This window comes from Zootoca vivipara, chromosome 14, assembly GCF_963506605.1.
Source record: "Zootoca vivipara chromosome 14, rZooViv1.1, whole genome shotgun sequence".
Classification (NCBI taxonomy): domain Eukaryota; kingdom Metazoa; phylum Chordata; class Lepidosauria; order Squamata; family Lacertidae; genus Zootoca; species Zootoca vivipara.
Window position 1 is genome coordinate 33,992,801 of NC_083289.1, and position 12,508 is coordinate 34,005,308.

The following is a 12,508-nucleotide window of genomic DNA, read 5'->3' on the forward strand; positions in this document are numbered from 1 at the left end:
CCCCATCGTCTTGGGCATGAGCTGGCTGGCGCGCCACGACCCCTCCATCAGTTGGCACCAGAGGTGCATCACGTTTGGGTCAGACTTTTGTCTGGAACATTGCATGCAGCACCAACCAGGGGAGGGGCCTCCGATAGCCACGGTGGCCACCATGCATATCAAAGGGGGTGAGGCAATACCCAAGCAGTACTGGGACCTGCAGGAGGTCTTCAGCGAAGCGGAGTCCGACCACCTACCCCCGCACAGGCCTTTTGACTGCCAGATCAACCTGGTGCCAGGGGCGACGATACCCCCAGCCAAGCTGTACGCCATGTCAGACCAGGAGCTGGAGGATCTGCGCGCTTTCATCGACAAGAACCTCAAGCGGGGGTTCATAAGGGAAAGCAAGGCAGCAGGGGGCAGCCCGGTCTTCTGGGTGGACAAGAAAGACACGCAACAGCGCCGTCTTGTGGTGGACTTTAGACGGCTGAATTCGGTGACAGAGCCCGTGGCTTTCCCCATGCCCAGAGTGGATGATCTCCTGACAGCGGCACGCAGGGGCAAGATTTTCACCAAGCTGGACCTAAGGGGGGCGTACAACTTGATCAGGATCCGGGAAGGAGATGAATGGAAAACCACGATGTTCACGCCTCTGGGCTCTTTTGAATATCTGGTGATGCCCTTCGGTTTGCAAGGGGGCTCAGCATGCTTCCAGGCCTTCATGCACCACGTCCTGGGGTCCCTCCTCTTCAGGAAATGCTTGGTCTTCCTAGATGACATCCTTATCTACTCGAATGACCCAGTGCAGCATGTGAAAGATGTCAGAGAGGTGTTGCAACGCCTGAAGGAGAACCACCTGTATGTGAAGCTGGAGAAGTGCAAGTTTCACACCAAAGAGGTGGACTTCCTGGGCTACAAGCTGTCAGACAAGGGGCTGGCGATGGACAAGGACAAGGTGCAGGCCATCCTGGACTGGCACAGCCCCAGGACGCGCAAAGATGCCCAACGCCTACTAGGCTTCGCTAACTTCTACAGGAAGTTCATCAAGAACTTCTCTCGCGTTACGGCTCCCATCACGGACTGCCTGAGAGGCAAGCAGAAGTTCAAGTGGACACCAGAGGCGCAAGCAGCGTTCGAAAGCCTCAAGAGAGTGTTCGCCTCAGACCAAAACCTGTTCCATGTGGTGCAGGACGCGCCCCTACGCATTGAGACAGATGCTTCTGAAAAAGCTGTGGGCGCAATTTTGTTGCAACTGGACGCCAACAGGGAGTGGAGACCCTGTGCCTTCTTCTCCAGGAAGCTGACACAGCCTGAACGCAACTACACAGTGTTTGATAGGGAACTTCTTGCGATCTACGCTGCGTTCCAGCACTGGCGACACTTCCTGGTGGGCGCGAAGCACCCCATCCAGGTGTGCACAGACCACAAGAACCTGGAGTTCTGGAGAACTGCCAGGGTGCTCAACCAGCGGCAGATACGGTGGGCGGAGTTCTTCTCGAACTTCAACTTCTCCATCCACTACATCCCGGGGGAGCAGAATGTCAGGGCGGATGCCCTCTCCCGCAAGCCAGAGTACATGGAGGAGGAGGCGCCACCAGCCCCAAGGCACATTTTCCCCCCGTCGGCATGGTCCTGCGGAGCAGCTGTGGTGAGCGAGGCAGAACTCACAGCACTGACGGCAGCGGATGAATTTGCCAACCGCATCTTCAGAGAACTGAGAGGGGGGAGGGAGCAGGCAAAAGACTTTGCAGAACGCAGAGGGCTGCTTTTCTACAAGGGTGCGCTGTACCTACCCACCACCCAGCTTCGACGTACGGTCCTCAAGCAGATGCACGACAACCCTACAGCGGGGCATTTTGGAAGGGACAAAACCGCTCACCTAGTCATGAGACACTTCTGGTGGCCAGGGGTGCGGGAAGATGTTCGAGACTATGTAAGGGGCTGTACCACCTGCCAGCGGGCGAAGGTGGTCAGAGCAGCGCCACCAGGGTTGCTGGAGCCCTTAGCCACACCACACAGGCCGTGGGAAGTGGTGTCCATGGACTTCATCACAGATCTGCCTTCGTCCAGGGGTAAGACTGCAGTGTTGGTGGTGGTGGACCTTATGTCCAAAATGTGTCACTTTATACCGTGTGCCAGGGCAGTCTCGGCAGAAGAGACAGCCAAACTGTTTGTTGATCACATTTTCAGACTGCATGGATTACCTTTAAGGGTTATTTCGGATCGTGGCCGCCAATTTGTTTCCAGGTTCTGGCGGCGGCTCATGAACCTCCTGCAGGTGGAGGTCAGCTTGTCGACGGCTAGACACCCGCAGACCAACGGACAAGCGGAGAGGGTCAACGCCATTCTGCAGCAGTACCTGAGATGCTACGTCAGCCAGCGGCAAACGGACTGGGTGGATCGCTTGCCACTAGCAGAATTTGCCTACAACAATGCAGTGCACGTCTCCACAGGGGTGTCGCCCTTTAAGGCCAATTACGGGCGCGACCTCAGATCTTTCCCAGAGAGGGAGAGGGAGGAGGAGGAGGAGGAGGGCCCACAGGCTGAGGATTGGGCAGAGGAACTGGAGACGGTGCACCAGCAGCTCAGAGAACACTTGGAGAGGGCCAAGGAAGCGTACAAAAAGGGGGCAGATCGCCACAGGCGACAAGGGGAGGTCATCAGGGTGGGGGACAAGGTGTGGTTGTCCTCGGAGGGCCTTCCCACCAGAGGGAGGTGCAAAAAGCTGGCACCCAAAAGGCTGGGCCCCTTCACGGTCACGCAACAGGTAAACCCGGTGGCATACAGGCTGGCACTGCCAGAGGACATGAGGGTGCATCCAGTGTTTCATAGATCGCTGCTGTCGCCGTACAGGGAAAGCAGCAGGCTCCGAGACAGCGAACAAACCCCCGAGGGAGGGGGGGAGAGGGAAGGCAGGGAGCAACTCAATGAGGCCACGGCCATCCTGGATTCAAGGTGGGGGGTGGGGGGACTGGAGTACCTCATGGCATGGGAGGATGCTCCACCGTCCCAGAATGAATGGGTCCCAGCCACTCAGATACAGGAGGAATTCTTGGTGGAAGAATTTCACGCCCTCTTTCCCCACAGACCCAAGCCCTGGCACATGGAAAGGGAGGGGGAGGAGGAGGAGGCACGGGAGAGCAGCTCACCATGGCGCTGGGAAGCGGAGTTTGAGGAACCAGAGGATGAGGTATGGGTGTCACCGAGATCCACCCAGTCAGAGGAAGGAGCAGATTGGCAGAACGTTTTTACCCCCACCAGCTCTGACGCCACGGACTTTTTGGGATTCCCGTCCGCCCAGGCGGAAGGGGGGGGCTCGCAGGACTGGGGGGAGGTATTCACACCAACGGGCTCGGAGAGCACTGAGTTCTTAGGCTTCCAGTCGTCACCGACACATGGGGGGGGCCTGGGGAGGGGTGAAGGAGAGCTTGGGAGGGGGGTGGATGTGAGGGACAGGGGATATCGCGAAGTCCCTCCCCTCCTGAGTTCAAGCCCGTCCCCGAGCAAAGGGGAAAGCAGGGAGAGTTCCGATTCCAGTGGGGAATCAGGAAGTCGTGTCCGAGGCTCAGGCAAGGTAGAGGAGCCAGGGTCCCAGGTGGGACAGGAAGGGGCAAGCAAGGGGGGAAGACCCATCCCTCCAACTCCAGAATTACGCAGGAAGAGGAGGGGCAAGAGGATGGGTCTGCCAAAGCTTTTGTGTTGGAGAAAGACGCGCCAAAAGCCATTAGGAGGTTCTGAAACCGACTGACAACATCGCTCCGTGTAAATAGCAATGACTTGAGCACTGTAAATACGCAGCACCAATAAAAGAATAAAATGCAGAGCTGCGTGGCGTCGTTACTCTGAAGTAGTCCACTCCGGCCACTGTGACAGCACCTTTATTGATAAGCTGGTTGTAGATAATGGTTCTGTGTTCAGTACTCTACCCTAGCTATTATTGTTTCTTTAGGAAGAGAACTGGGTCTGGAACGGAATGGTGTGTGTGTGTGTGTGTGTGTGTGTGTGTGTGTGAGAGAGAGAGAGAGAGAGAGAGAGAGAGAGAGAGAGAGAGAGAGAGAGAGAGAGATGATTACCCTGCCCCCAAAACAAGTCTGATTACCCTGCCCCCAAAACAAGTCACTGGAGTGAATGAAGTGCTATTCTAATTTCTTTGAAACAGAGGGGTAATATAGCATCCTTCTGTTCACTTATGGAATGTTCAGGTTGCAGGGGACATCTAGTCCAACCCCAAGCCACAGAGTGATGCTCCATACATTAGCACGTGCCCAACTAAATAATAATAACAACAACAATAATAATAATAATAATAATAATAATAATAATAATAATAATTTATTTATACCCCGCCCATCTGGCTTCCAACAGAAAAATGAAATAAAATAATCTATTAAACACAATAATACAGTAATCTGTGTTTGCTTTAATTTTGAAAACCATAATTTGCAACTTCAAGCATAAAAGGATGATATTGTAGTGGTAGGAACATATCCTTTGCATTCAACAGTGTTCCCAACCAAGAGGCAGTGCAATGTTTATACTGTAATGCCAGTATCAATGAGACTTAGGGTCAAATTCCCACCCATCCATGTAGCAACAAAAATTAAAACCAAGTATATGTAGCAAGGTAGGGTGGATTAACTCAAGTCTAGGTCTAGGTGCTTGCATGTTACCTGAAGGTTACAGGTGGAAGCAGCCCCCTCCGTCTTACCTATGAGCAACCTCACACTGGTTCTGAGCACCAGGTCAGAAGATTAAGTGATTTGTGCCCTTCACGCCTGCTCATGAAATGGTAGTTCTGGGATCAATAAAATACCACAGAATTCAGTTTCAGTTTCACTGTCGTCCAGCAATGTAGGCCACTTAAGTCAGGAGCTGAGAAAAATATACGTCTCCCACTTACATGGATTACTACATTACCCTAGGTTCATAACCCTAACCCTAACCCTACCCTATCAACATAGTTCAGGATTCCAGAGCTCAAGGATAGTGATGGATCATTCTATTCCTGTTCCAAGTCTATTTTAATGTATTCATTCATTAGTCCATTCTGTTCCGTTTCTGCATTAATATGTGAATTCTAATTAAAAAACCACATTAAAATTTGTATTTACATACTTTACATATTTTATCAGAAAATGCTATTTTTATCACAAAGTGCACCATTTGTAAATATTTCTTATTCTTAAAACATTAATATTTTTGGTACTTTTTCTGAGCTTGCAAAATTTGCAAAATTCAGAGAAGTGCAAAATCTGAAGCATAAGGTCATAGACAATGCTATTTCTACTCAAAGTAAACCCACTGAAATGAATGGGCATGATTAATTCGGGTTCATTCATTTAAATCCATCTACTCTGAGTATAATGTGCCTGGATACAACGTTAATTATTTTCTACACTGCTTTTTGTCCAGAAGGTGCAATTTAGGTTGGCCCACTTAAAAAACACAGACCACCTTTACCTAATAATAGTTTTGTTCAAATTAGGGATGCTGGAGGAATTCAATCTTTGTCATTTTCACTACAAGCTGACACTCTCTGCACCTGCTGGAAAAATTGTGCAGATTAGAATTTAATAATCTACAGACTGGATGTTCTGACACAGTTCTCAGTTCCTAAAAGTATCAATGTTTAGAAATGTGTATTTTGAGAGAACACATGTTTGGAAAGCACATCGAAATGCAACTCTAAGTATCATTTAAATGTAACATTAATGCAGTTGTGTTTTTAAAATGTGTATATTGCATACTAATGTGTAAGCTGGATGGAACGGATCTATGAATGAGAACATGTAAAAATCACATAAACACACACACACACACACACACACACAGAGAGAGAGAGAGAGAGAGAGAGAGAGAGAGAGAGAGAGAGAGAGAGAGAATATGTTGACGCCTGCCTCATTTTAGCTAGCTGTGAGAGGCCAGTTGGGTAAGCAGCCTTTGACAATTGAATACCTGGCTTGCCTTAATTCTTAGTGGTGGTCTGACCCTTGCCCTCAGTTGTTGGGAGTTTTTTTTGGGGGGGGGAATCATTCTCTGTGGGATAGACACTTTTTTCCTGCCTGTTTGGCAAGAAGGAGGATAATTTTGAATAAATTTCTCATTAGTTGGAAACAGCCAGATATCCATTAGGACTGTGTATCAGATTTAGCTGACTCCCTAGTGCAGGCATATGCGAACTTGGCCCTCCAGATGTTTTGGGACTACAACTCCCACCATCCCTGACCACTGGTTAGCTAGGGATGATGGGAGTTGTAGTCCAAAAAGTTCCCCCGGCCTTCAATTTGAATTAGCCTGATCCTCTATTCCCTTTCCCCTTTCCTCTTCTATGAAGAAACCCTTTCTGGGACCCCACATTTAAATTCTTCCCTGGTCTCCTTGTTGGCCCTAGAAGGACCAACTTGGCCAGTTAGCCCTGGTGATCATTTGATGCCTACTGACTGGGTTTTTTTTTCTTCTTCTCTAAAATTACCCCAGATTTTTTTGAATTTTATTTATATTGATGCTGGATTTTATGTTTGTATTTTATGCTGTTTTTAAGTCACATTTTAATCAATGTTTTATATTTGCTGTTAGCTGCCCTGAGCCCGCCCGGTTTTTAAACCGGGAAGGGCGGGGTATAAATAAAATATTATTATTATTATCAAGGGACCCAGGTGACGCTGTGGGTTAAACCACAGAGTCTAGGGCTTGCTGATCAGAAGGCTGGCGGTTCGAATCCCTGCGACAGGGTGAGCTCCCATTGCTCACTCCCAGCTCCTGCCCACCTAGCAGTTCGAAAACACATCAAAGTGCAAGTAGATAAATAGGGACCACTCCGGCGGGAAGGTAAACGGTGTTTCTGTGTGCTGCTCTGGTTCGCCAGAAGCAGCTTTGTCATGCTGGCCACATGACCCGGAAGCTGTCTGCAGACAAACGCCGGCTCCCTCGGCTTATAGAGCCAGATGAGCGCCGCAACCCCAGAGTCGGACACGACTGGACCTAATGGTGCCCCTTTACCCCTTATTATTATTATTATTATTATTATTATTATTATTATTATTATTATTAAACATCTGGAGGGCCGAGTTTGCCTATGCCTGCCCTAGTGAAGCAGGTATATTTGGCAGACCCCGGCATTGGTTGCCTCTGATACAGACAGCCATGGTTGGCTGTGAAATGGGCTGGATGACTCAGGGTGACCCATGACTGTCAGGCAGGATGGAGATGTACCTCGGGTGGGGAAACTGTGCAAAAAGGCCAAGATCTATCTGACCAGCGGCTGCATCTTTCCAGGAGGAGGTCGGTCCAATGCTGACTGAAGTCCTGCCCTGCAGGATCAATGCCTCTGCCCAACAGCTCTTCAGCAGAGATATCAATCCTGTGGGGTATGGGTGCTGCTTCACAAACAGCTTTCCTGCGCAAGCAAGACCACGTCCCAGCTACTAAGGGGGAGGATTCAAGCACGTGGGGTGCTAATTGCCGCTCCATCATGAGCAACTTGCTTCCTTTGCACAAAGGGAAACTACTTGGAAAGGAGCAGCACAATGCAGGATCAGACCCCACCCATATTTTTAAATCCTATTTTAATCTTAAGTTAAAATAAGGTTTAAAAATACCGCTTAGCTCTGCTTCCAAATTTCTTCAAAGATTGATCCAGGGCTGGGTGGGTGGTTCCCAGGGTATCCCATGATAGATTGGCCTGATCACAGCCAGCCTGTCCATGAAGTGAGCCGAAGCAGCCATCTTGGTAAGCAGAACACTGGAGAAGTTAATGGAGGCAATGCAGTGGCTTCCATCAGGTTCTCACGAGATCTTGCCAAAATCTCTTGTGAAATTTCAGTGAGATTTCATGAGAACCCATCACCACCACTTCATGGGTGCTTCTGCATGATCCAGGTAAAGGGGGCAGTGGTGGCAGGGTGGTCGTAGCAGGGTGGCAGTAGCATAGCTGCCAAGTACCTCGTTTTCCCCGGGAAACCCCCGTATTTTCTTACTGTTTCCCGCAGGTGTCCCGAATGGCAAAATACCCCGTATTCCCCCGGATTACGGAGCTCCTGCCGGCGGCCATGTTCCTCTGGTGCCACGCCGGCACCGGAAGTCCCTTCTACGCACTTCCGGACATGCGTAGAAGCGCCTAGTGCGTAGAAGCGACTTCTGGCGCTGCGGACATTTTGGAAATGGGCACAGCGGCATCGGAAGTCGCTTCTATGCAGGTCTGGAAGTGCGTAGAAGCGACTTCCGGTGCCGCGGTGCAGCTGATCCCGGATTTTTCAATCCAGAACTTGGCACCTATGTGCAGTAATGGCACCTTCGAGATCAGGGCCCTGGAGCAGATTGGGTGGGCTGTGCACAGCCTTAGTTTCCACATGTGTCTCTCTCCCCTCACACACTGCTAGTGCAAAATGCATGTCATGAGCAAGTTGTGAACAGCCACAAGACAATCTGTAATGTGAAAAGAATGAGAGAGGAAGAGAGAGAGAGAGAGAGAGAGTTGCAGTTCCAAGGCCACATTGTAGATAATGATGTTAATGATGTTCTCCATCTATTATAATGTCTCATTGTCTGGCGGACTACATGAAGTCAATTTCAGAGGTTGTCAGCTTCCGAGAACATTGAACTCTATTATAAATGTTGTCTTTCTCCCTGTCTGTCTCTCAAAAAAGAGCCTCATATAAGGTCCCCGAAGATCCGTCGATGGTGAGACTGTGGAAATTATTAAGAGTCCATTTTTGAAAATAAGTTCATCCCAATCATAGCATTATTACAGAGCCCGTGTGCTAGTATTTTCAAGGAAACAAAGGATCAGCAGAACACACCATTGTTGCCACATCTACCCCAAAGAGAAGCCCAGGAACAATCATGTTTATCAACCGTTTGGCCCCTGATCAAGGACCCAGGGGTGACATGCATGTGTGATAAACACTTCCTAAACCACCCTAAACAATATCTTGGACGTGGCTTGAGAGCCAAATGTGGCTCTCAATTCCAAGTGGCTCTTCATGGAGTAAGAGGCTCATAGCAGTCTATGGCTCCGCCTCCTTCACTGAGTAAACTGTTTGCCCCTAGCAGAGACTAATGACAAAACAAAGTCTGCACACCCGCTTTTTAATTTCTCACTTTTACCAAGGAAGCAAAAGGCTTGGGGAAAGCATAGAAATTATGAATAATTAACTCCTCTCATGCTGTATTGTCTGCTTAACTCTCTGATTAATTGGAGGCTGGGAGGAGATGTTGACCTATGAATCTCTGCCACTTCCTTTTAGAATTTCCACTTCGTCATTCTCATCTTCTTGTCCAGAGTGAACTTTAAAACTCTTTGCTGAAAATAATGATTTGGCCTGAGATTTGGAATCCAGATTGAACATAAATGATTAGGCTTGACCTTTCGAGTGTAGTTCACTTGACACACAAATATGGTTTTCTCCCCCTCGCTTTGAAAACAATACTTCTCTGCCCAAATACAGATTGAGAAGTTTAAGTTATCCTTAAACAAAAAGAAATAGGCTATTTCAAATTAGTTTGAGATATTACACAGGAGATGCTGGAAATCAGGTTTGGTCCCTCCCCCCACTTTTTACATTGTGTTCTGCTACATTGTGGTCCTGATTGGTGATGCTGGTGATTATCTAGGAAAAGCAATACAATCCCAGCAGTGATTCCTTCTCACTGATCTGGAAATGACCTAGGGCAGCTGTGTCCATAAAGATGGTGGCTCAAAATCTGAGAAATTTCACAGTACTCCATATTGGATAACTTGGTATTTTATCACTTCTGCTTCTTTCTCTATTACTAAAACCATCTCTCCCCACTCTGGGCGGCTTACAACAGAATATTAAAATACAATACAGTAATCTATTAAAAATTAAAAGCTTCCCTAAACAGGGCTGCCTTCAGATGTCCTCTAAAAGTCTGGTACTTGTTTTTCTCTTTGACATCTAGTTGGAGGGCGTTCCACAGTGTGGGCGCCACTACCGAGAAGGCCCTCTGCCTGGTTCCCTGTAACTTGGCTTCCCGCAATGAGGGAACCACCAGAAGGCCCTCAGTGCTGGACCTCAGTGTCTGGACAGAATGATGGGGGTGGAGACGCTCCTTCAGGTATACTGGACCGAGGCCGTTTAGGGCTTTAAAGGTCAGCACCAACACTTTGAATTGTGCTTGGAGCACCAAAGAGCACCAAAAAATTTATTTTCCTGGGTAGGGGCTTGTACTCTGTTTGAACAATTTAAATACCACTTAATTGCAATCACCTCTAAGTGGTGTAAAAAGGCGAAAGATTTATATGATCTGAAAAGAAACTGGAGTGTACTTCTAAGTGGTGTATATGGAAAGCAATACAGGCAACTCCCCATTTATACGGGGGTTACATTCCAAGGGATCACACATTTAAGTGAAATTGAACATACGGTATATGAAGAAGCCTACCAAAAACCTCATTCCACCTGCACAATGTGTGCATACGTGGTCACACACATAGTGAACCCGCATAAATGGGGAGTTGCCTGTACAATGAAAACAAAAATTGGTTCAAACCATAAAATCAGAATTCAGTTAAAATGCTTGCTTGGGGGGGGGACTTCCCTAGGTATTCAGTAGCTGAGCAGGGAAGTAGCCTATCTGATTTCCTCTGGGAGTTCCATAAAATTGGGCCACAATACTGGCCCAATATGCAGAATTCATCATGCGAAAGGCTGGACTAGATGAATCCCAAGCGGGAATTAAGATTGCTGGGAGAAATATCAACAACCTCAGATATGCAGATGACACAACCTTGATGGCAGAAAGTGAGGAGGAATTAAAGAACCTTTTAATGAGGGTGAAAGAGGAGAGCGCAAAGTATGGTCTGAAGCTCAAAATCAAAAAAACCAAGATCATGGCCACTGGTCCCATCACCTCCTGGCAAATAGAAGGGGAAGAAATGGAGGCAGTGAGAGATTTTACTTTCTTGGGCTCCTTGATCACTGCAGATGGTGACAGCAGTCACGAAATTAAAAGACGCCTGCTTCTTGGGAGAAAAGCAATGACAAACCTAGTCAGCATCTTAAAAAGCAGAGACATCACCTTGCCTACAAAGGTCCGTATAGTTAAAGCTATGGTTTTCCCAGTAGTGATGTATGGAAGTGAGAGCTGGACCATAAAGAAGGCTGATCGCCGAAGAATTGATGCTTTTGAATTATGGTGCTGGAGGAGACTCTTGAGAGTCCCATGGACTGCAAGAAGATCAAACCTACCCATTCTTAAGGAAATCAGCCCTGAGTGCTCACTGGAAGGACAGATCCTGAAGCTGAGGCTCCAATACTTTGGCCACCTCATGAGAAGAGAAGACTTACTGGAATAGACCCTGATGTTGGGAAAGATTGAGGGCACAAGGAGACGACAGAGGACAAGATGGTTGGACAGTGTTCTCGAAGCTACGAACATGAGTTTGACCAAACTGCGGGAGGCAGTGGAAGACAGGAGTGCCTGGCGTGATATGGTCCATGGGGTCACGAAGAATCGGACACGACTAAACGACTAAACAACAACAACTGGACTCACAGTTCCTACTGAATCCAAGCTGTGCATGTGCGCCATGGGAGACCAGTAACAGTGATTCCCCACCTCAGGGATCAGAAAGGGGTAGCAGAAATAAGGCAGTCCTTGTCCTATCCTGGGCCCAAGGACCTTCTAACTTAATACAACAAATTGACCAGTCTTAGATTCAGGACAGATAAAAGTAAAAGCACTTCTTCACAGAATGTGTATGGACTTCACTGTTACAAGGTGTGGTGAAGGAGTTGGTGGGACAACTGGAGAAGTCTCAGAAGATTTCCATAGAGTCCTGCTACACATAACCACTTTTGGCATCACACTTTGGGTTCGGGGAAGGGAGGACCCCCCTCCAAAAAAATCACCCTGATCCAAATGTCTATACGGCCTCCAAACAGTTTCAGTGCATCCCACTATTTTATAATGATGTAATGATGTGTATAGTAATGTTCTTTTTTTAGTGGAACCAGGGAGAAAGTAAGTTGCTTCTCACTGAGATTAAGGAGCAAAATGGGAATTAGAATAAAAATCCACAAGTATAAGCTCAACATCAAGATTGTCAGAAAATTCCATTCCTAATGAGGATGGTCCTTTCGCACTCAAGAGCCAATCACGGACATTACCGCCATTTTATCTGGTGAAGGCAGAGCATTATTTTGACATGATATAAACCAGTAATAGTAGCACTTGATATGATTAATACAGAGACATGTTCCATTTTCTGTTTAAGCAGCTTTTGACAAATATTAATAAATTACTTGCACTGAGCAAATAATAAGTTGTAATGAATAATTTAGCCCAGCTGCTTTTTATGCATGTGGAATAACAGCAGAGCAAGGTTTCCTTGAATATAACTGTTTAGCAAAAAGTATCCAATGTTTTCTGTTTTAATGGATCCGTTTTGGAATTTCCAGGGAAAGAAATGAAAAAACGGATGTGATTCCTAATTTACTTGTGTTTACTTAGAAGCCTACTTTACTTCTACATTACATGGGCATATTTTCTACATTAAAAAATACAT